The 23,457-nt window shown below is 46.9% G+C and overlaps 1 protein-coding gene, 1 long non-coding RNA gene and 1 other non-coding gene across 4 annotated transcripts in view; 1 reads left to right on the forward strand and 2 right to left on the reverse strand.

Moving 5' to 3' along the window:
• Positions 1 to 677: 677 nt before the first annotated feature.
• Positions 678 to 3,616, reverse strand: LOC114099573 (uncharacterized). The gene is made up of 3 exons (XR_003583921.3): positions 3,320 to 3,616; positions 953 to 1,108; positions 678 to 779 (listed from the first exon to the last, which is right to left on the reverse strand). It is a non-coding gene; the product is annotated as an uncharacterized lncRNA (long non-coding RNA).
• Positions 1,194 to 1,263, reverse strand: LOC114099592 (small nucleolar RNA SNORD123). The gene has a single exon (XR_003583926.1). It is a non-coding gene; the product is annotated as a small nucleolar RNA SNORD123 (small nucleolar RNA).
• A 148-nt stretch (positions 3,617 to 3,764) lies between the features above and the next one.
• Positions 3,765 to 23,457, forward strand: part of Sema5a (semaphorin 5A) — a 450,631-nt gene continuing 430,938 nt past the window's right edge. The window contains exon 1 of one of the 2 annotated variants that reach the window (XM_071612704.1): positions 3,765 to 4,487. The gene's annotated coding sequence lies outside the window, so the exon portion shown is untranslated. The remainder of the gene's footprint in view (positions 4,488 to 23,457) is intronic. The other variant, XM_027943895.3, reaches the window with a different exon arrangement.

A 23,457-nucleotide genomic window follows, 5' to 3' on the forward strand; every position in this document is an offset into this window, starting at 1 on the left:
TGGCATGAGGTCGAGGGATATGGTTCTCATTTGGGAAATGAATTCAAGAGAACCCATAGGTGAGAAGAACTCACCTGGAATGGTGAGGGCAGGTCATTCTGTATCAGCTTCCATTTAACAACCAGCAACAACAAAGCACATCCCTCTACCTGGGAAAGGTGAGGCAGCCGTGGGTAGAGCCAGGTGGAAATCAGATGTCAGAGAAGGGACCTTGATGGAGTCTTCAGTGCAGACTAGCACAGCATAGGGACCAGGAACTCCTGCTTTGCAACACGCCCACTTGTGGTCATTCTCAAATGTGCCAAGGCCACTTTCTTTCAAAGAGTCTGGGCTGTTGCTTTAGGAACAGAACTGGTCTGCTTACAGGTAAGCACTGAGAGAGTGAGCTCTGCATGGGAGGACCAGGATGCTTCTTGGGGCAAAAGAACCGTAAACTGAACTTGGTGAAGCTCAAGAGAATGTAGTAGGGGCTGAGAGTTCCCTGAAATCTCCCCATCTTGAGATTCTTCATCTGTCAAAACTTTGGGGACATCACAGTGTCACCCATAGCCACAATCATGAGTCTTCCAAGTCATTTATAGTATATGGAAAAAAAAAAAGAGCTCTAACTCTAGGCAACCACACTGAGTCATCAAACTTCACTTTTTTTTTTTTTTAAGCAATGTCTAGCTGTGCTAAGAAAAAAAAATGATGGGATAATTCAGATGATCAAGCTTTCTTTTTTCCTTTTAAGTTTCTTTTTTTTTTCTTTTTCTTCTCAGTTCTTAAATGCCATGGATCTAAAAGAAGGAAACCAAGGATAAAAAGAGAAATGCATGGATGACAATTGTAACACTTGCCTCAATCATTTTTAGGAAAATCCAGTTAAGAGGTAAATGAAAAGAGGTCACACATTTTGGACTGAGTTTTTTTTTTTTTTTTTTTCCCCTCCAGAATTTTAATACTGTCTCACCACATCTTAAACACCACCACTCCCATGGTTTCCTTTAAAGGGCACTTGTGGTCCCCAGCAGCATCTTTGCCTCTCCTCCAGGTGATGCTCCTTCAGCCCCCACCCTGTTCCTTGGCTCTGGGCTGGCAGTTGAGCCTTATGGCCAAAATTCAAGCACTAGAGAGGGGTGTAAAGACAAGACAGAATTGGCTGATTAGTCCAGAGACACAAGTGATGCTTTATATTTCAGAGTAAAGATTGTGGTGAATCAGGAAATGGATGGCATTTTTCAAGTCATATGAATCAGTGCCCCAGAATTCATCATTTTCACCATGTGTCGCTTTGGTCATCTCATTCATTGACCTCATGTGCATGGTTCACCTGAAGCAGATTAGGGAGGACTGTATTTCTATTCTGAAGAGGACTAAACAGTTTTTGTTTAAAAACGACTACCCTTAATTGTACAATGTGATGAGAAGCAGCTTAATGTAAGTGAGCAAGTCTTTTTCAAAGGAAAAAGGAAAGGAAATTTCATTTAGAAAAAGGAACTAACTCTGTATACTTTAAAATAATTTTAAAGAGAGCCAGGTCAAACGCAATCCTCAACTGACACTCGTTTCATTTTAAGCCAAGAATGCACTCTAAATTATCATTTATTTCCCTGCTGATTATTAGTAATTTGTAGTTAATTATCACTAAAATACATTCTTTTAAGGATGGTTCAGTACAACCTGAAACAGCAAAACTGAATCCCCCCACTCCCCAGATTACACAAAATTACTTAATTTGCCTAGTTAAGTGTTAAAAGTCCTGTTTCCACTGCTCAACTCTGTTTGGTAAGAAATTCTTTTTCTTAAATTAAAAAGAAAAAAAAAAGTGTTGGCTGCTTTCAACTGCTACCTTAAGAGGCAAGGAAAAGTTTGGTAAATATATTTGGTCCTCATTTCGGTCTTCATTCCCCTGCATGAGCTCTGAGCTGCCCATCTGAGAGACTTCGGGTTCAGCATAAAGCAGAGGTCCTCCCCCGCCTTCACCAGGCATCCAGGCAAGAGCTTGGCCAGCCGCCTGCTTCAGAGAGGCTCCTAGGCCTGTGCCACGTAGGCCAGAGAAGCGGAATGTCCGGAATGGAGCCCGCCCCCCCCCCCCCCCAGCACAGAAAGTAAAGTGCTAAGGTTTTCATTCAAGTCCCAGAAGCCAGCAGCTACCACGCACCAGGCTAGAAGCCCAGCTCAGGGAGGAATGCTTACCAAGGGGGCTGCCAGCGACTGACACTTCCTCCCAGACCTCTTAAAGGAAATCAGAGTGTGGCCCCAAGCATCCGAGGCAGCCCCATCACCAGTTGGAGAGACTAGGCATTTGGGTATGGAATGGGTTTATATGGACGCCTTCAGAAGTGTTTCACTTCTTTCATTAGAACAATAATAGGAAATAAAGACAGATTGATGGCAACTTATATGCTACTGTCCTCCTCTTGGATCTGCTCTGTCCTGCATGAGCTATGACACACTCTACCCGCAATGGCGCTTTGTTTCATGGATAAACTCAATGGAATCCCATGGATGTACAGGACTGTTCTCAGTATTTGCCTGACCCATCAAAGGGCTGGCATTGGCTCTAAAGGCGGCTGTGTGAACATGGACCATACGGCCATCCTTATGTTACTGCGGTTGAGAGAGGACATTCATAGTTTCCTTAGGCAGGAGCACTTTAAAGCCATCCTTTGAAGCATAGAAGGAAGGAAAAAAAAAACCAAAAACGCAGACTGTCCCCCACCCCCATCCTGAGGGAAAGGGTTACACATGACCATTCAGGACAGGACAGAGAACCCAGGTTTTACTGTCTTATCCTATTATTTTAACACTCGCCCATTTTCACAGTTTTAAACCCAGAGAAGCTGACCTCTCTCCTTAAAAGCTGTAGAATTGCAACAAAGTATCAAGCTACAGGAGTCTTCAAAGGTACTTTGTTTTCCAATTATAAACTTCTCATCCGAGGAGTGTTTAATCAGCAAGGCCCAAACATCTCGCAAAAGTGCAACAGGGAATTTCTGCCCCAGAATTGGAAGAGATGACTTTGGTCTAGATGGAGCTTCTCTGCCTAAGCTCAGCTTGGCTATTTGGTGATCTCTTGATCTGCTTCCCTGGTCCGGCACAAGTGTTCATTTCCCTGGTTTAACCCCTCTGAAAGCGGCCTGAACTAGGTGGGAGCCTCACCCCCAAACTGCTCCTTCAAGAACCCTCAGCGACTCTCCCAGTCTTCATTAATGAGTTTCTTGCTCAGCACGCAAGAGGATGTCACAGAGGAACAAAATCTCAAACTCCGAGTCCGAGAGGACCGATGGCTCCCGCCCACCCTTTGCACCGATCCCACTACGGGACGCTCACGTACCTGTAGCCTAGACGGGTAGGGCGGACGCGCCACGTCTCGGGTCTCGGCCCGCGCTGCCTCCGGCCCTTTATACTGCCCACCCCGAAAAGTAGCCACGTCGGAGGGACGGGACCGGGGGCGGGGAGCCACGGAAGGTCTCCGCGAGGCCGGTGAAAGAGTCCTTGAAAAGTCAACGCTCGGGAGAACTTACCCTTGGGAGGCAGGAGTGAACTCATGGGGTGCAGGGGGCACCCTCGGCTCTAAGGGGTCCCAAACCGGGAAGGGGCGGGCCCGGGGGAGGGGCCCGGGGAGGTCAGGCGCGGGGTGGGGCGCTCGGGTTTCACTCCGGAGGGAGGAGAAGGAGGAGGTGCGGCGCGGGGGCGGGGCGGGGGCGGGGCGAAGCGGCCCCGCGCTCCCGGCCCGCGCTCCCCGCCCGCGCACCCTGCGCGGCTCTACTCGCCGGGAAGGCGGCGCCGGCGGCGGCTCTCTCGCAGCGCCTGCTCCCGCGCGCTGCCCTCCCGCCGCGGGTGGGCTCCGGAGCCTCGGGCTGCCCGCGGTCCCTGCGCCGCGGTGGCCACAGCCTTCCACTTATTCTGCGCGGGGGCGCCCGGGCCAGTACAGCCGGTCTCGGGGTGCTCCCTTCTCCCACTCGCAGCTACCCCGTGGAGCTGGCTCGGGCACCCCACTTTGCCCCCTCGTTCGTCGCCTGAGCTGGGCGCGAACTTGCCCATCCGCAGGCCGACCCTGCCCCCAAGAACTCTGTGCTCCTTGAGGTCGAGCGGGTCACCAGCCTGGAGCACAACAATTAGGGGGCGACTTTGGGGAAGTGGCAGAGAGCAGTGGCTGCCTCCACTTCTCTCTCACGGTGCTGAAGAGGAGCCGCTCCGGGCCCCAGGGCGCTGGATGACTGGCACGAGGAGCGCGCCCCGCACCTGGTGAGCGAGCTCCCTGCCCGATTCCCGCTTGGCGGTGGACTGAGCCTGTAGCCGGGACCCAGGGACAGCAGCGTTTGGCTAGTGGGTGGTGTAGATCTCGGATAGGGTCGATCTGCAGGCACCTGGGCGGGGACAGCCTGGTAGCTGCGCGTACTGGAATAGGACCACCATCAGTGCGGGGGCGCCCACAGTTGAGCTAGTGCACGGGCTCGAAGTTTGTGTTCTCGCCTTTGCAGAGGTCTGAGAGTGTGGAGGTAAGGAGCGGGAATATCGTGGTGGGCTAATCGGCTGTGGGCGAGACTGGACCGCTGCCTGACACCTCCGAATGGTGCGCAGTGGAGATCTGCGTGCAACCAGCGAGCAGCGGGTATTGCTTTGTCGGGTGCCGGGGGCCCGGCGGTCGCGGCTTCTCCCGGGGAGCTGCCACCTCGCAGCAGCCCAGCCGGCTGGTGCACCGTTTCCTGATCTCGTTTACAGGGGCTTTGCAGAGCGCGCGCGAACCTGGAGGCAGTGGGACTTGGGCGCAATTCTGCCAAGCTCTTGGTTAATAAGGGCGACTAAGGCGGAGATGCAGAGGCCTGGGGAAGCGCCTGCCAGTGGGCTGCAACTAGGCGAGCCCCTTTTCTGTTGATATCTCTCCGCTGCTCCGCGGATTTAACATTCCCTGGCTCCTTGCCCCAGAGGAAATGTTCCTTCTAAGATTTGCAGAGGACTGGGACGGAGGAGTGATTCCCCAGTATCACAGCCCGTGGCGCTCAGTGCTGGGCCTAGCGCGATCAGATCCCGATTCCCGGGGCTTTGGCGGGAAGCTTGTTTCACCTCCTAGTGCCCTGGTCGCTTTGTACCTGGATGCGGCTGCCCAGAGTTGGGATTTAACTTTGCTGCTCCTGCGGCGTCCCGGAAAACCCCGGCAGGGGGCGCTGAGAGCGAGCGCTCAGAGAGGAGGAGAGGATGGATGCTACAGGCAGTTGCCCTGTCCTGGGTGAGTGGGTGGGGGGTTAAGGCAGCGATCAGCAGAACCAGGCAGCTCTTGCTGTAATTTCGTGGCGGAGGCAGAGCCTGGAAGGAGCTGGTCTTCTGGCCACAGAAAGCTTTCTGCCTTGTTAGAAATGACAGGCGAACATGGACACAAGTCTTGTAACTAGAAAGGTCTCTTGCAGAGACAGATGTTTTCATGCAAACTCTTGCCTGCACATTCGTCTTTCTCCTTGTGACTACTGTATTTATCCAGAAAAAAATAAAAAAGAAATTGAAGGTATTTAGAGTTACGTTTAATACTGACATAAAGTTCTGCTCCGTACAAGTACATTAAACACCAGGAGTTGCAAACAGTTGTTGCAGCTCATTTTTAAGAAAAACGATTGTGTGTCACAGCTTACCCAGAAGAGCTGTCATAACGGTGGAGTTTGAGAACAGTAGATGCGTTATTAATTACAGAGTCTTTCATGAGGAGATGCAGAAAGACAAAACCAGGCTTTAATGAAAAGATTTTTCAATACTTAATTAGGATTAATTAATCCTATTTTCATTATTTAAGAGAGGGTGAGGTTTATCATAATTTCTTTTGTTTGCAAACTTCAGCGAAATCAGATAATACTCTAAGGGTGTAAAACTGAAGTAACATATCAGGGACTGAGTTTACTCCCCCCAAAAACAAAGATTCCCCCAGATTTCTTGCTTCATATTGGTTTACATGGAAAAGCAGTCCTAAATGCAATTGGCCACTTGAGTTTGTTTCTTGTAAAAACTTTTGAGATAGCAGTTCATCCCGTGTGCTGCTCATGAACACACTGTATATTCGTGGGACTCTGGCGTTGCTGAACTGGTTCCTAGTTTACATGTTTTTTTGTTTTGTTTTGTTTTTGTTTTTTAAGCCAACTGGTACTTTTCTTAATAGGAAGTAGATGGATGATGCTAATCATTTTATGCCTTTTATAAATTGTACTAGCTTACTTAGTGTTTTAATGACAAACAGCTGCAAGATCCTTGCTGTGAGCAGTCTTTGGTCCCTGGGTGGGAAAGCTTGTTTCTGTCCAAAGGAAGTTTTTGAGATGTTCAGAATTTGGTAAAAATAAATCTGTGTTCTTTACTGCTGTTTTCAAATGATTTCTTCACCATGTCTGAGACGAAGGAAATGGAGACCTAGTGCAGAGACTATTAAAACTTAATGATGATGAGACTAAAGTAAATGTAAGCACATTCTTGCAAGTTTTTGCATATGTTTTAGAGGGTTGCTGGGCCATCTGAAGCCTGTTCGTTGATCTATAAGAAATTTGGCTTTAGAGTCTCCCTTAGTGTCTTTCTGGGGGACAAAAGATAAGACCAATGAACCTTCCTCTCTCTTGTGTGTTAGTTGCTCAAAATAGATGCCCGCTCCTTGGGGACTGTCGGCCATTCCTGATGTCAGGAGAACTGCCTATCTGAACCATTGCATGGTTTTAATTAACGTGGGGACTGTTTATAAGGATTCCAAATGTCCTTGTTTTTCTTCTCATGAAGTCATTGAAATTGAGGCTTTGCCTCTGATGCACATACAGGAAGGTGGAGGAGAGGAGAGTAGAACTTTGATAAATATCCAGCCAAAGATAAAAAGGCTAAATAAGGTAAATAAGTGATCAAGAAGTCCAGACTTCACAAAGGTCAGAAACTAATCCCAAGAAAGAGGTTTGGACTCCAAGTCACATGGTGTGTGAGGTAGACTGAGTTAATTATTTTGTAATAAATTCCAGTCAAATATTTTTGTAGTAGCATAGGCACAACTATTTGAGAAAAGCATTCCTACATCCTGCATTAAATCCTTTATAATTCTTTCTAAAATTATACCAATTTTTAAAAATTTTTAAAATGTTTTTGAAATTGTTGCTATAGTTACCCAGATAAATTGCTTAGGATATAATTATAGTACCAAGGTGTCAAGTTTTAATGTTTAGTATTCAATAATGTTTAAAACGTAAATTACAGTGTCTAACAAATTGAGTTACAATAAAGTGCAAAGTGTCTAAAGGGGACCTTTCATCCTACCTGCATCTGTTTGCAGATTCATATTGTGAAAGTTAACTGTTTTCTCGACTCCTCAAATGAGTGCTTTAAGTTGTGTATGCTGTCTTCTCTTGTTGACAAAATAGACATTTACACATATGCTCCCAGTAAAGTTTCTAAATTAAGATGAAGAAGTCTGGTTGAAAATTCCTGGTTTTTATCACTCTGCTGCCCTGCAGAAATGATCTGTCATAGCTAGGGGGCAATCTGCTGTTTCGGATTCTTGCAGATTGGTGGCATCATGGAGATATATTCAACAGGTGAGGACTAGCTCTTTGGGAAGCAGTTTCATGAAGCAGCTGGTAGTATGTTTGGGAAATGTTATCACTTATTTCTTTGATGAATTTTTCAGATACTGGCTACCTAGAAACACAAAATTAATTTTAGATCATGAAAAAAAGAGGAAAAAAATTAAAGTAAGCTAGAATATACGTAAACTTTTCACTTTTAATAACTCAGAATTTAAACTAAACAGATGAAAGCAAGTGGACAACTTTTTCCAGGAGAAGTCACTACTTTAACATATGGGTATTAATACAGTCAATCTTTGCCATTAGCAATATCCCAGAACTTAGGAAACCTGGCTCTCCGTTTCACAGGGTTTTTTAAAGCCAGGCACCTCAACGACAAGTCAGGTGTCACCAGGAGCAGGGTGTTAGAAAGTGAGCTCAAAAAGGCCAGAGCATTTTTTTTTTTTTGGTGTGTAAGAGTACTGTTTGTTTGACAAGAGCAAACCCACTTTCCTAAGATCTAAACATATTTCCATAGTACTTATTATGCATTTGGAAAGAGTACAATCACTGCATTTTTACTCTTTTCCTCCACGTGTACTAGAATTGTCTTCCTGATTAGCATTGAAAGAAACATTATGAAAGAATACATTTCTTAGAGGATGCGTTTCTTTTATGTTTGGCTGTGAACCCACTGATCTTTTATCTTCCTGTCTTTCATTCATTATTTGTCACTGTATTCCTTGTGAAATTGGCCGACCTAGAGTTCATGCAGAATGATGAGGACACACACACTGGAACAATCTTATTTTATGTTGCAATTTTATGTATGTTTGAGAGTAAATCCCATTACTGCAATAGGTAATTCAATTACAGATATGTATGATAAATAACCCGAGGAATGATGCTATCACAAACCTACTCTATTGGAGAAGTAATACTGTATTTGCTGAGATGTGAGATAAATAAAATACAGGCAAGTGACAATCAGGGCCCAAGGACAACTTGCTCATGGGAATTAGAGCCTCTTGCAGTCAGTCCGTGGGTTTCCGGCGTTTTCAGTGATATGTGATGTACCCAGGGAGAGAAAACAAAAAATAATCATAATAATTCTAAGCAGTTTCCTGTGATTTGTCTGCAAAATCATAAAATGGATAGCGCTTAGCTAAAACTTTGGTCCTTCTGAGTTACTGGCTGGTGCCCAATACAACTCTGCACAAAAGAACTTCCCTTTCTGTAAAACAAAACCCCAAACAAACAAAAGCCCATATGGAGATGTGGTAGAGGGCTTCCAGGGCTGTTTGCAGTCACAAGGACGCAGCTCCCCAGACTTGCTGTGTGGGTAGACCATGTTGGAGACCAGAGACGTTTGTGGGCCTCCTGCAACCACTCGGATTTTAGAAACAACTGGATTCTGAGATTACTCTTATAGGACCAAGATTTAAATTTGCTGTAAAACTTTACTGATTGTGAAGCTGAGAGTGTTGTTTGTAACTGGTAACATGATGAAACCAAACAAAACCCAAATTGTTCTGGATGCTAACCCTCTCTCCAGCGGATAGTGTAATCAACATTATTCAGGCCAGTTGACATATAAGTGCAAACTAAATGAGGATTTGATTCTAAGATGTCGTCTCAATCCTTGTCTGTTCTAGCTCTATTTGGCTTTACAAATTAGGGTTCTAGAAGGATGAATAGAAGAATTGCCAAAAATCCATTGTTTAATGGAGACTTTCCCTTGTTGGATAGACAGTGGAGGAGGCCTCCATCTTGAATTAGAGGCCACAGGCAGGAGAGTGGTACTGAAGGGATGGACGGTGCTTACTGTGCTGGAGAGGTGTTGGCAGTGATAGACAGATGTATGGCAGCTGGAAATGGGTGGTGTGGGTGGGAAAAGTGACAGTGAATGACGTCATCCTCCCTGTGTGACTCATGGAGTCTGGTGGAAGCTCTGAGGGTCCCTGCACAGAGTGGCTGGACCATTCAGATGGACTCTGAGGTGGCCAAGAGCCAGGGCGTGTCAGAATCTCACCTGCACATTGGTTTGTGACTGGGAGAACCTGCCCCTCAAGCGGGTGGCAAGTGGAGTTGGAGATGGGGAATGGGGAGGACTTCTCTGCCAGTGGCCAGGTGTTTGGTCAACAAGGCAGGGCCTTGGAAGGATAACACAGAGCACGAGACTAGAGATTTTGAAGTGGAGAGCTGGTTGAGGGAACGAGACAAGGTCTGGGAATCAGGACTTAGAGAGGAACTCGGCAAGCAAGCCTGGCTGCCTGCCCACGTGGGCCACGCTGGTCTCATTTCTGCTGATTATGCTCAGCATGGTCCTCAGCTTGGGACCCACAGAGGGATGGAAGGGCTTGTGGGGTGGGGGTAAGGACGTGCACCTGGGACTGGGAGATGTGACCATGGCTGGGTGACCACTTAACTGTGGCCACTCTCCCTTTGTCCTTCCACCTCCTTCTAGCTGCCTATTCTTGGTACAGATCCTCCTGCTTGAAGTGCTTTTTCTCCGCTTTCCTGGGAGGCTCTAGGTCTGTCTGAGGCCTTTGCTCCAGGGTCCCCTCTTCAGAAAGAAGTCTCCAAATAGCACCACCTAAGCTAGCATCTCCCCGTCTCCCATCCCTTATTCTGCACTTTTCCCCATCATTGCATGTTGTACCGCCCCACACATTGTGTTTATTTCTTAAAGCCTTTCCCCAACAGAGAAGGTTAGCTTAGGAGACAGTTGAGACACAGCCAGGAGCTGTGTTTCGGGGCCTAGGACAGTGCCTGGCACACACAAGTCCTCACTGGCTGAGTGAAGGCTTGGCTGAATGCCCTTCTGTAATGCTTATGTAGCACCAGCTGCAACAGAAGGTCCTTGGTACAGGACTATGGCTTACACAGACTTCTGCTTACCATGGATGATAAGCACTATTTATATTCTTCATATGAAGAAAAATATTTCAAATATCTCCAAATTGAGTTATTAGCATAGTCTTGAAATACAAATGTGTTTGAAAGCTAGGGGTAGGAAGACCGTGCCCTTTACTTATTCTAATACCGGGCTAATTGCACAATAAGTAGTTGCCTGTTAAATGCATCGATGACCTTGCTTGACTTGGAAATCAACATAAAAACACTTTATGTGTACTAAAACATTTGAAAATTGAAATTCAGGGATGTTGTTTACTTATTTAAAACTGTTCCTCGCCTACCCACAGAAATTCCAAGAGAACAAATTGTTTCTTTGTTACATATTTTCACACATTACAGACTTGAGATATTCTAGAATATTTGAGAAATGTGGCAGGGTTTTTATTCTTTTTCTGAGACCAAGACAGTAAGCCTTGTCATTAGTTGGATGTGTAGATCCAATGAGTTCAGATGTGAACGGATAAACATAATGTGGTGCATACATACAAAAAGCTGCTACTCAGCAGAGAAACAAGCAAACTCTTGATATATATGGTAAGATGTGTGAACCTTAAAATATCATGGTAAGTGAAAGAAGCCAGGCAGAAAAGACCACCTATTACAGCTCCCTTTGTAGAAATGTCCAGAAAAGGCAAACCTAAGATGGAAAGTGAACAAGTGTTTGCTTGGGGCTAGCGGCGGGAACTGGAAGAGATACAGATGGACAGGCAGGATCTATTAGGGATGATGGAAATGTCTAAAATTAGATTGTGGAGATGGTAGCATGACTTTGTCAATTTACTGAAAAGCACTGAATTGTACACTTATGAGGGTACATTTTATGGTGTGTTACACCTCAATAGAGCTGGTAAAAAAAAAAAAAAAAGACAATCTGGACAGAATCTCTAAAGTTGGAATAAGTTAAACCTCCAGTGGCCCAAACACAAATCCCGCTGCACTTCCTGGGAATTCTGTTCTGTGTTTCCATTACAGAGCAGAGTGCCCGGGGCCACTGGTCCTGAGGTGAGCGGGACCACTTCTCTGATGCAGTGCCCCAGGATTGTGACCTCTGTCATGGATACAAGCAAACTCAGGCTGTTGGCAATGAGACCACAGAACCACGTTAAGTCAATCAATTAAACTAATCAGCCGCCCTGGCACTCCAAGTTTGGTAGACCAGACTCCCCGTGGTTCCTCTTTCCTGAGGCTGATGATGTTTTATAGACATAGCTCAGGGGGACGTGGGACAACCGCAGTCTCCTCGTGTCAATGGAGGTGAAAGGCCAGGAGTCCCCAGGTGTAGCTCGGCTCACTTAATGAGGCCATCTCCTTGGTGGGGCCAGGTCACAATGGCTACCCTGTGCTCCCAGAGGCTTTCTGGGCAGGGCCTTTGGTTCAGCAGGTGAGGAAGGAAACTTCTGACCCAGTGCAGAGTGCTGGCCTTTAAATGCCCCAACTGAGGGTTAAAAGTGAGTGTGTTTCTTGTCCTCTTAGAGGGTGTTACAGAGTCACTTCTAGCTCTTTCTGCGCGGCTTGTCACGTTTTGCATTCAAACACGAACCCTGGGAGCAGGTCGAGAGTCTGCATGGGTCTGCCTCTTGCCCGCTCTCCGCTGTCTCTGGGTGCCAGTGTCTTGTTTATTGCGACTTCCATCTGCTGAGTGCCGGAGAAGCCTCTCTGCCTCCTGCCACCGAGCTTCTCAGCTCTCTCGTGGCACCTTGCTGTCCCCACACCAGTTGGCTTCCACATGGCGACTTTCTGGGGGCGTGTTTACTTTGGCACAGGCAGTCTGTGCTCCAGAAACGCCCGGCGTGGCTTTCGGGCTGGCTGGACTTCAGAGTTCAGACACATCTCCTCACTAGGAAGAGATTATTTTTATCCTGTCCTGGGATGATTCAGGGAGTGTTTTCACCATGCCTCATTTCTTCAGTCCTTGTAGGGAGAAATGGAGATTGAGGGATTTTTAAATCCGAATGCAGGAGTCTTATTGACTTCTTACCCATGTAAATTCTGACTGGCTCATTCTGAATTTGTCTCTTCTTGGACAATCAGCCCAGCCTGGAAGCACATTAAGAGTAATGTTTATGAAGAGACCGTGTTTCTCTATCACTGGTTCTAAATTATCGCTCCCCTGTGTGAGTGGTAAGGGGTTATTTATGAGATCACATGTGTTTCCTCCTGCTCATCAGAGGCAACCGGGGTGGGGGTATTTGCATCTTTGATTCCACTTTGAATGATTTCAGTTGGTCAGTAAGATACTGTACTTCTTTTCTGGTTTGGGTTTATTTTCTTTCATTTCCAATGAGCTAATGTTCTCCAGATTTCAAAGTTAACTAGCGATGCTTTCCCGTAAACAGATGGGCTGGTTCTGTGATTAGAGTAATTTCCATGTTACCCGGACAGATGTTTAGTTTTGAAAAAGAGTGACAAATGGTGCAGTATTTCTCATTCTAAACTCTCCTCTAGGCAGTGGTTGAACTGACCTGGTCTGGATAGCTGAATGGTGGCTAAAGTCACAGGTGACATTCTGGGCAGGATTAGAGGAGGACATGGTCCCAAGTGGATAAGGTGCAGCAGACATTACTGTTGATGACTTTTACTTTTTTCTAACCATTTAATTTTCCGATAAACATTCTAGTGTTTGCACAAGGGTATTGATTTTAGACACTCTAAGATGTACAGGACTGTAGCTTCATTCTGGTGGCCTATGGGGAAGGACCTTGGACGTCTGTTTGCTTTGCGGCCTTGGAAGATGGGTTCAGCCCCCACATTGGTGGGCACCCCCTTTTCTCCTGTCTTTGTCCTGAAGTTTAAAATTAGGGTATATTTACCAACGTGTCAGTGAAAGAAAACACTTTAAAAGTTAGAGCCAAGAGTTAAAGGCAGATATTTTATTTATTTATTTTTATTAAATATTCCCAGGCTATAAATTTAAAATAAAAATCATGTTTTACAGAGTAAGGGGTCCAGTGCCCAGAGGTCAATCTTTGTCCACATCAAGGAGAGCAGATGTCAAGTTGGAGAGGAGAATTCTAGATTGATGTTCCTCATCCTTTTTAGCAGGGCTATTTCCAAATATCTTTCCATGATTTCCCCCTCTATCAGGGGGTTCTTTTTTTTTTTTGCCTCCTTTTCAACACCCTCCTCTGGGGGTTTCTCTGCTAACCTGAAGGCTTTTAACTATTTTCTCCCTTCACCAGAAAGGTTTGCACCAAGCCGTCCTCCCTGACTCCACCAGGTAAAGGGGCATTTCCAGGTTCTGCGCCTGTGTCTGACCCTGTCTGGGGGTCCCAAGCTGCTGTTGAATTGACAGGAAGCCGCATTGTCACGTTCTTTTGCTGGTGGTCTTGTTCCTGGTGTTGGCTTTGTGTTGGCTTAGAGAGGCCGGGTCTCATCTGGGTTGTAAGCCTGGCAGGAATGCGATTCTGTTCAGTCTCATCCTGACACAAGTGTCGTGCTGGCTGGTGGCCCTGAGCTGAGAGGAAAAGGTGTCTGCTCCTGGGGGCAGCCCTCTCTTTGCTGTGGGGCAGTGCACACTCCCTCCATTCTCAAGTCCAGCTTCCAGGTGGGGGAGTCTGAGCCCCAGGGCCCTCCTTCTCTCTACTTCAATCACTCTCATTTCCTTTGCTCAAACCTCAAAGGTGATGCTGGGCAGGTAAGAAGACCTGAGTTCACAGTATTTCCAGGTCTTCCTATCCACCCCGTATTTTCTTCCAGTGCACCCCTTCGGGTGCTTTCTACACCTAACATTGTTGCCCTGAGTGCTTGTTGCCTAATGGCCGTGGAGGCGTGTGGGGGGAGTGCAGGTGGGGGTCTGAGAGGAGGGCCCTGATGGGGCTGGGCAAGTCCAGGCAGCATGTGTTGGCGGTTGCAGCTTTCCAAGCCGACTCCGAAGTCAGGCCTGGAGCCAAATTTACTTTCCGTCTGCCAGCAGTGATGGAATTCCTAGGTCCCATCACCAGCTTGTGCAAAGAAACCATTCAGGAAACTGCAAGCTGGCAAGCAAGAATCGCTAAGATTCATTCACTTGAAAGCTGACGCCTGCAAATGTTATTTAACTTTGAGCAATTTCTCCAGGCCCACCTGCTGAGTTCCCATCTCCTGGAGGCTTATTTTGGTACAGAGGAAAGCCTGCTAAGTGCTCATAGAGGGGATCTTGCGAGGATACATCTGAGAGGTGGGAGCAGCAGAAGGCCTCTCAATGGTCCGTACCTCACTTATTCCTGATCCAAGAATCTGCAGAAAAGTCACTTTTCAGCACTCCACAGAGTAAATGTGTGTTAGTCCATTTTCCACTACTGTACTCAAATACATGGGGCTGGGTAACTTTATAGAGTAGGCATAGCACTGTTATGGGCTGACTGTGGTGGAACCTCATGGCAGAAGCATCATAATGGCAGCAGGGAGAGAAAGTGATCTCATGGTATAACAGCAAACCAGATCCAGTAGCAACCTGGCAGTAGGGTCCACCCCTTAGAGGTCCCACACCTCAGTGTCCCCACCCTGAGGACAAAGCTTCCAGCACACGAATCCTGGGGCACAAACCACATCCAAAACATAGTGAATTATAAATGCTTGACTTCAGTGTCTGAAGCTACGAACTGATGAGTCAGGACAACAGCCATGGTTTACTCTGGTCCTGCATGCACCCTGCCAATGAAAATACCTGGAAGACCTCAGCGTCTCTGTTGAGGGATTGTTTATAAAGTTGGGCTCAAAGAAATTCATGTTCTGAACTTGGTCCCTGACAGGAGGGAAAACCACCTTGCCCAGCGTGAGGAGGAGAGTACACACAGTGGACTCCCCCAGGTTGGGATGGGGAGGTGGGACATCTCCCCGTGTTCACAGAGTGTTTAAAGGGATTGCTTTCTCATATGTAGAAATTGTAACAGAAACTGACTCCAAATTCGAACGCCGAGGGCTTATTTGGTTTGTCTGTTCTGGCTGGTGAAGTCACCTGTCAGGGACCAAGTGAAGGGAAGTAGGAGAGGCTTTGGGATGCATTTGGGAAAGAGAAGTCCCACCCAGCTTTTCTCTCTGACCCAAGCGACCCGTGGTGATCTTCCAGGAAACCTCAGTTTGTCTCCTGGTGCCTGGTTTCTTGGTTCTTTTCTTCTGGAATATCGTCATGACCTTTGACCAGAGGGCATCCATCAGAGAAATTCTGCAAGGTGCAGCTCTAGTCTCTAGTCTCATGGTTCTGCAAAGGGCCACACACCCACTGAGTGGTTGGTTTAGGGTGAATGTGAGAGAGGCAGGGGAGTTAGAGAAGCCCCACTGAGCTCCAGAGAATGCTGGCTCCATTTGGTCTTGTCTTGTTTTGCTCTAAATAAAGACCACGCTGGCTTTCTCTGTCTTCCTCCTACTTCTGAGACAGAGATCATTTTTGCAAAGGTGATCCTTCTCATCGTCAGTGATGTCGTGATCTATTGGAGAGCCACAAAACGTTACCGCCCAGTTTGGCACGGGGACCGGAACTCAGGCAGCCTGCTTCTCAGAGTGAGCTCCCCCATTGTGGTCCATAAAGGGACGTTACAAGTTTACCCTCAATCTGTAATCAGGAGTCCCTTTAATTGGTGGTATAACACATGCACTTTAAAATGGTTTTGGTTTTGCTGTTAAGCATCTTTCAATGGCCTTTTCATTTTTTTTGTTTTGTTTTGTTTTTTAATTAAAAGTATACAGTCCCTGAAGAATTGGCTTTCAGGCCCAAACTTCCTGCCTGGAGGGGGTTGGAGATGGCCCTAAGTAGGAAGAATGAGGGTCTGGGTTGGAGGCCTGGCAGAATCATCATTAAGAGGCCTGGACAAAGGAGGCAATTACTGGATTGCTTGTGGTGGGGACTCACATGGGAGGCCCTTGGGCTGAGTGGACTTTGTGGAGTCGTCTTTAATTGCACTTTTGAATGAACAGACTCTGCTACTGGGTTTAATTAAGGCTGAGGGGCTAAACTTATAAAAACAAATCAAAAGCACATTAGGGGAGTCTGCCTCCTTGATGGTTCCTGGGATTGCTGCCTGTATCTCTTTTCCTCCTCAGGTAGACCTACCATTGGGTGGACATGGACTTCTGACAGCCCTTTGCCCTGGTAATTGCGGTGTGACCCAGCTATGTTACAGTATATGACAAACATTTTAAAAACGCAGGGTAGAGGTGCCAACAGTGCCAGCTAAATCCATCTTTTGTGTCTTTGTGATCCAAGGGAAGAAAAAAAAAAAAAAACCCGTAGATGTATTTATATAGAAGAGTTAGGCATGCTTTTAAGAACTAATGAAAAGCTGAAGGAATTTGCATACAGAGGTAAGTAGAGGCATACAGGAAGCTTGTAAAATGTACCTGTTTGCAGTGCCGTGCTCTTCTGAGCAATTGGGAGTTTATCAGCTGTTCCTCCTCCCCATTAACTTTCTAATGATTAATGGGATTTATTTAATTAAATGCTCTACATTTCAGTGGTTGGAGGCCTAAGAGGTATTCTAAAATAGAATTAAAAATGTAAATAAAATATACATAAAAATAAATAAATAAAAAATATTCTAAAATCAATTATTTAATGTTAAATATTTTAGATGGCTCTTTCGTACCTAAAACATCCAATATGGCCTGCATATAATTAGAGAAGAGACATTAATGATTAATGTACTAATAATCTTCTACGGTTTAACCTTTAGTTCTAAAGTGAAAAAAATCTATTCAGATAAACTTACAGATAACCTCAAAAATGCCATACCACGAAACAGTTCCCCTTTCCTGAATTCCAGAGGAGTAAGCCGGTTTTGCAATTAGAAACACATCTCTGTTGAGGCCCCAGTAAGTTGAAATGTTCTGAGGGGCAGATGGGCTATTTTTAGCAGATTCAAATATATCCTGTGGTGGATGATTTCCAATGATCCAAAATTAGTAATGGTATCTTGGACACCACGTGTCAAGGACTCCGACGAATCGGCGTGTTCTGAATCTTTGAATTGTCAACCTTAATCCAGCACAGGCATTGATGGCTTTGGACAAACAATACATCATTCTCTGGATAAAACAAAGTTGACCTCTAATTGTGAATAAAGAGATCAGAAGCTCTGGAATCAGGAGCTGGATAGAGTGGGTGCTGCATAAAATTGGGAGTGTTTTCAGGCTGTTCGATGACAGTCTCTTGGGGGTAAGGACCGTTAAGGACCTAACAGGGACGTTTTATTGGGTTGATCAGGAGCATACTGGAGGAACAGCTGAGATTTCTTTTCTTCTTCTTTTGTCTTTACATGAAAGAAAGGTCAAAGGAAGAGGGTGGTGACCCCCAGGGCAGCCAGAGTTGTTGTTCTCAGCAGTCTTCCATCTGTAGGAGCTGGAAGGGGTGCAGTTACCCCATTGAAAGGCTCTGAGTACACCTGTTGCCTGCAATTGTCCCAGACATAAGTGACCCTTCTCTTTGAAAGCCTTACCTTTACCTTCCCCGTATCTAGAGAAACACCACATCGTCAGACACACAACGTACACTCGTCCTCTGCTGTGGACATTGATTCCTGTTTCTCTTCAAGGGTTTTTTGTTGGCTTGTAAAATGATGCCTACTTTACAAAGAGGGGCTAATTTTAATAGCTTGATTCTGACAAACCCTTTCTGTTGCCTTATTTTAAAATCGGCGTGGCAGAGGGGGTAGGTTTGTGTCACAGGATGGGAATTGCATTAGATTGGATTATTGCATCTAATTTGTTGAGTGATGGCTGCCTCCTAGTTGCTATAACCAGTCCACAGAAGCCTCAAATCCCAGAATTCCAGGTCTTCTGTTTGATTTCAGACAGGGCCTTTACTAAGCCTTACTAGGGAGATGGTGATCCATTGTGTTCTTAAAGGGGGGCTTACATTAGGGTCCTGACATCACTTGGACCACTTGTCTGCTGTTACTCTAGTCTGGCTTCAGTGAAGACACTGGGGTGAACCATCGCCTTTGGTCTGCCAGGGAATGGCACCTGGACGAGATGTTCACTGTGAGTCACACCCCATGCCAGCCTCTGGGAACACAGTGTTCAAGGCCAGAGATGCTGTTTGCTCCCCGAGTGTGGTTTTCCAGGCAGGTGAACCTTGCCTGGATGCTGTTTTTCTCCAGTGTTCCTTGAGAATCTGAACTCATGTTCCAGGTGCCCAGTGTTGACCTCAGGCCAGGGTCACAGTGGTAGGAGGAGAGAGGGAAGACTGGGTGTGGGAAATCAGAAAGGAGGATGGACACCACCTTCCCTGTGCCCCTGCTGGGGGGTGGGACACTTCCTCACCTCCTAGGGCTGAAGGAAGCAGCAGGGGCGCAGAGGGGCCTCAGCTGACAGGAACATGGGGGGGGGGCTCCAGGTAGGACCCTCACGATCAGGGTTGCTGAAATAGCCTTTGGATTCTGCAGCGTGTGACTGTCAGAGCTCATGTGGCCAGGACAAGGCACCTGCAGATGGAGTTCTGTATCAGCAGAGAAGACTTGTAGGTCAGCAGAGGCTTCAGGGTTTCTAAATAGCCTTTCATTACTCACAGGCTTGCTTTTCAGTGTTACAGAGCAGTTTCGGGTCTGAGCCTCTGGATGACACGGCTCTGAGGTCCTTGGTCAGAGCACTGGGTCTCACTCAGCCCTAAATGTGCAGCAGGCTTCTTGGGGTTCTTCAGGGACAAAACTCGCTAATTGCTTTCTCTGCAGGACATTCTTTTCAGTGCCTAATACCCCTTGCAGGCCCGGGAAGGAAGGGTAAGCTGACCTTTCCAGAAATGGAAGAGCCTCAGGATTTGAAAAGAAAAATTGGAGCCTAGCAGAGTTAGATAACTAAGCTGCTTAAAACTCCTTTCTGCTCAGGGCCCCTGCTGAGGCGCACACCCCATTTCCTGGCCCATTTGCTTGGAGTTGGGGTTTATTGGGACACTCCTCTTCCAAGCCATTTCAGTGTGTCAGTCAAGGTTCCCTAATTAGACCCTGCTCTGGGAGAGCAGCCTGGTGTCTTTTCTCGGCCCTCCCTGCATGTGCCTCTTGAGCGCTGCTTCACCAGCCCAAGCAGGGACTGCTGGATATATAGTGTCCCGACTGCTGAGGGCCACTTCAGTGTTTGGCCTAGCAGGCAGAGGCAATTCTCACTCGGTAGGTGACTGTGGGCCACAAGAATCTCTAACATCCATTCTTTTTTTCTTAAATATTTTGTTTAGTTGTCAATGAGGCCCTTCATCTATTTATTCATTCATATGCGGTGCTCAGAATCGAACCCAGTGCCTCACACATGCTAGGCAAGTGCTCTACCACTGAGCTACAATCCCAGCCCTAACATCCATTCTTTTCAATTTTTTTTTCTTTCTCTTTTGTACTTTTATATAAACCTGAAAGAGAAGCACTCGTTTGGGGGTGAATTTTGGCAAATGATTTAAACATAAAGAGAAGAATATTTTAAAAGAGACTGATGTAAATTATGGATATGATTTCTTTGGGATGTTTAATTTGGATACATACATTTATGTTGTAATTATGCACCAGATTATATACACTTTTGAAAGACTCTGCATGTGAATGTGGGGATATTAGTCTAAATGGGAACATTGGAGTTCTGCTATGGTCACCAGTAGCCACGTGTGAACATGGTTATTTTTCTTTTTAGTTGGCACATGGTCAGACCCTTCATGCTGTAACCCTAGTAAAGCAATGATTGCTGGCTTTGCTTGTGATACACCTCTCTGGAATGGTCAGATCCAGGAGGGCTAGGGAAGGCAGAGATCATGGGCAGTGAGGGGGATCAGGCCTAAATGCCTTGTCCTAACAAAGGCTCTGCAGGTGTCTGTTTGAATTCTCAGCCATCCCCCAGCTCTGCTCTCCTCAGAGCGGACACTGGCTACTTAGCCTTGTTAGATAATAGTTGTTGCATCTATCTGAATAGAGCCCTTTTTGGAAGTTGGGTAGTTAGCTTTCAGGTAACTACTTAGAAAGCTACTCTCTTAGTCCATTTTCTGTTGCTGAAACAAAACACCCATGGCTGGGTAATGTATAGAGGAGAGGGGTTTCGTCTGGCTCATAGTTTGAGAGCTCAACTCTGAGACAGCTGTGTTCTTTCCTACTTCTGCTGAGGGCCTGTGGTTATTCAACTCTAGGTGGACAGAGGAAGAGAGAAAGAGGGGCCAGAGGGGCTAGATTCCTTTTAACAATGTCTCAGGGAACTTTGTTAGTCTTAAAGGCCTTACCATCTCTCAAGGCCAAACATGAGTTTGGGTGGGGGCAGGCCCTGTCCAGAGGATAGCACTGAGTTTCAGATAATGTATAAGAGAATAAAACAGGAGGGATCTGTGCATTTAAGTAGCAGAAAGAAAACTTAGTAATAGCATAGGTTTCCATAATTCCCCCTCTCCAGCTTTGTGCTAAACAAATTTAAACAAACAGAGTAGGTGAATTCTATTGATGAAGCGAAGCTCATAGTCACTTTCAAATACACTCATGGAGTTTTGCAGGGACAGTAATACTAGGGGAGGGCAGTATTTGAAAACGTAAGTTTATAGAAATCCTGGCCCCAGTTCAGTAGCTATCTTAGGGCCTTTGGCAGAGGCCTGTAGGTCAGTTTCTGAAGTATTCCTGGCATAAAAGGATCTCCACATTTTTATTTTAATTGAAATTTATTAGCAGTAATTTCTATTCAGTGGCATGAGATAAAGGCCACAGTGCAGCTCCCAGTGGGTGACCGGACAGGATTAGGGCATGCCTGTGGTCTCCCAGGGTGGCCAAGTGGGATCCTGACCTCTTGGTGGGTGCTGACAGGCCTGGCAGCCAGGAAGCAGGCGGTGGGGACTTTGCTACAGGAATGCAGGGCGGAAATGGCGTGAGGCAGAGCTGGCAGCAAAGGTGGGCAGCTCTCCCCACCAAGGCCTGGCCACCGTCCACGGAGGAGCACATGGCCACTGGCAGGTGGTGGTTCTGAGACTCCCAATGCAGCTGACAGCTGGTTGTCCTTTTGAAACTGGAACGATGACTTGTAGTAATAACCAGAACCATCTGGATAGTGCTGCAACCAGGCTCAGAGCTCTATGGATCCTCCGCAAGTACCGAGTCCTGCAAATACAGTCACCATATCCTAAGGACTCTCTGCCTCTGAGGCTCCAGACTCTGGGAACCAGGTCCTGAAATCTCCCGTAAACTCCTGGTTCCTGTGTGAGACTGCTTTTCTGTCTGGGAATGTAGGCAAACCATGGAGTTCTGTGATTTTCAGCTTAGGGTGTTCTTATTTGTTTACTCTTCTCCAAAGAAAATAATTAAACCAATAGACTCGTATGTTTCAGAGACCATTGCAATGCAGCACGTTATCCCGTAGCTTTATGGCTGAACAGCACACTTTGTTACCGTGTCCAAGGTCCCTCGAGTGGCCTGGGTTCACCTGGGCGGTTCCATGAAGTTGCAGTTGTGTGGTGGATGGAGCTGAGCCCCAGGGGTCTCTCAGCTGGATGCATGAGATGGCTTCACCTGCACATCTGCAGCTGAAGGGTCCCCCCACATGGCCCCTCTCCTCTCACACAAAGGCATGGGTTTCAAGAGAAATGGAAAGTTTACAGGTCATTTAAAAGCTGTGTCCAGAACTGGCACTGGGCTGCTTTCCATGGTGCTCTGTTGGTCAAAGCTGTTCCAGGGCTATCCCGGATTCACGATGCTCACTGATGGGGAGTGGCAGGCGTCCTGCAGAGCAAGTGGGAGGGAGCTTGTGTGAGGCCATCTGTGGAGAGGACCATCTGCCACAGCACTCCTCAGGCTTGCTGTAGGGGAAGGGACAATGTAAACGTGTGATCCTCTGCTTCAGTAGCTCCTTGTCTCTGTGTCCACGAGGACAGTGTCTGGAAGCTGACAGGTGGCACTTAGGCAGAGACAACATGCAAATGTGAAACATGACAAATGTAGAGCGGCCACCCTCTCCAGTCGGAGGGGTTTTCTTCTTCCATGAAGATGGGTTGCAGGATTCCTTTAAATATCCATAATAGTGTAGTGTAGTGGTTATGAGAGTGGATTGGGATCTGCATTACTAGACTGGTAGCTCAGTCCTGCAGCTTCCAAGGTATGAGAACCCAAGGAAGCTACTCAGTCTCCCCTTGCCTTGCGTTCCTCAGTGCTGAGTGATTTTGGCAATACTTACCCTGTGAGCATTAGGAATATTAATACATACATGTTACCATGTTGGTCTCTTCTACACTGCACAGCTGCAATGGTAGAAGGTGCTACAAATGGAAATTCTCGTTACACACAGAGGTGTGCTTTCATTTCTCTCTCTACTCAGAAACCCTTTGCACGATGCAGTTGGGTCCCATCCTCTATTTACACCCCTTGCACAGGAGGACCCACTCAGACAGAGGTAAAGGAAGGGGAGGGAGAGCAGGGCTGGGAATGGCTGTTCCACTTTGCATAGGAGCAAACGTCCCTTGATATTGGGAAGAAGGGCAGATTGTGCTTTCTTACCTGCCTGTGCTGGGTGTCTTCTGCTGGTTCTGTCAGATCCCCTGCAGGCTTCCCAGGCTCTGGACCTCATCAAAGGCTTTCTGGCCCTTGACTTCTGGTCCACTTCCTCCTGTGGGAGCTGTGGAGAGGCTGGGAGGTAGGAGGGGCTGTGCCTGGAGGGATCTCCAAGGACTGCTGCATGTTCCCTCCCAACGCCCTCAGCACCCTCAGGACTTGGTAAATGCTCCCTCCTGCTCCATCATTCCTCCAGGTGGCAGCTGTGCCCTCAGACACCAGCCGTGGCCCTGTACTATTCCTTATTTCCCTGGCCCTGATGACACTCCCTGGGTTACACCCTCCTCACCTTACCCACATGGAGCGTGTAGTTTCTGCAGGACCCCGAAGGATGCCCCATCCCCAGGAAGATAAGTGTTAACGCCGATACTGCATGAATTTGGTGACTCTTTTGCCTGCAAGCAAAGGTGAAGAATGGAAGAAGTTAAAACAGCAGGATCTTTGACTCCTGTGGGTCCAGCAGGTTGGTGGATGCATATCTTACAGGTACTGACAGAGGTAGGTACAGTATGGTAGGTAGATTTGCAGGTTTTGAATACTCACCTGGAGCTCAAGAGGTGTGACTATGTGGGTGC

Source organism: Marmota flaviventris, chromosome 5 (assembly GCF_047511675.1).
Source record: "Marmota flaviventris isolate mMarFla1 chromosome 5, mMarFla1.hap1, whole genome shotgun sequence".
Classification (NCBI taxonomy): Eukaryota; Metazoa; Chordata; class Mammalia; order Rodentia; family Sciuridae; genus Marmota; species Marmota flaviventris.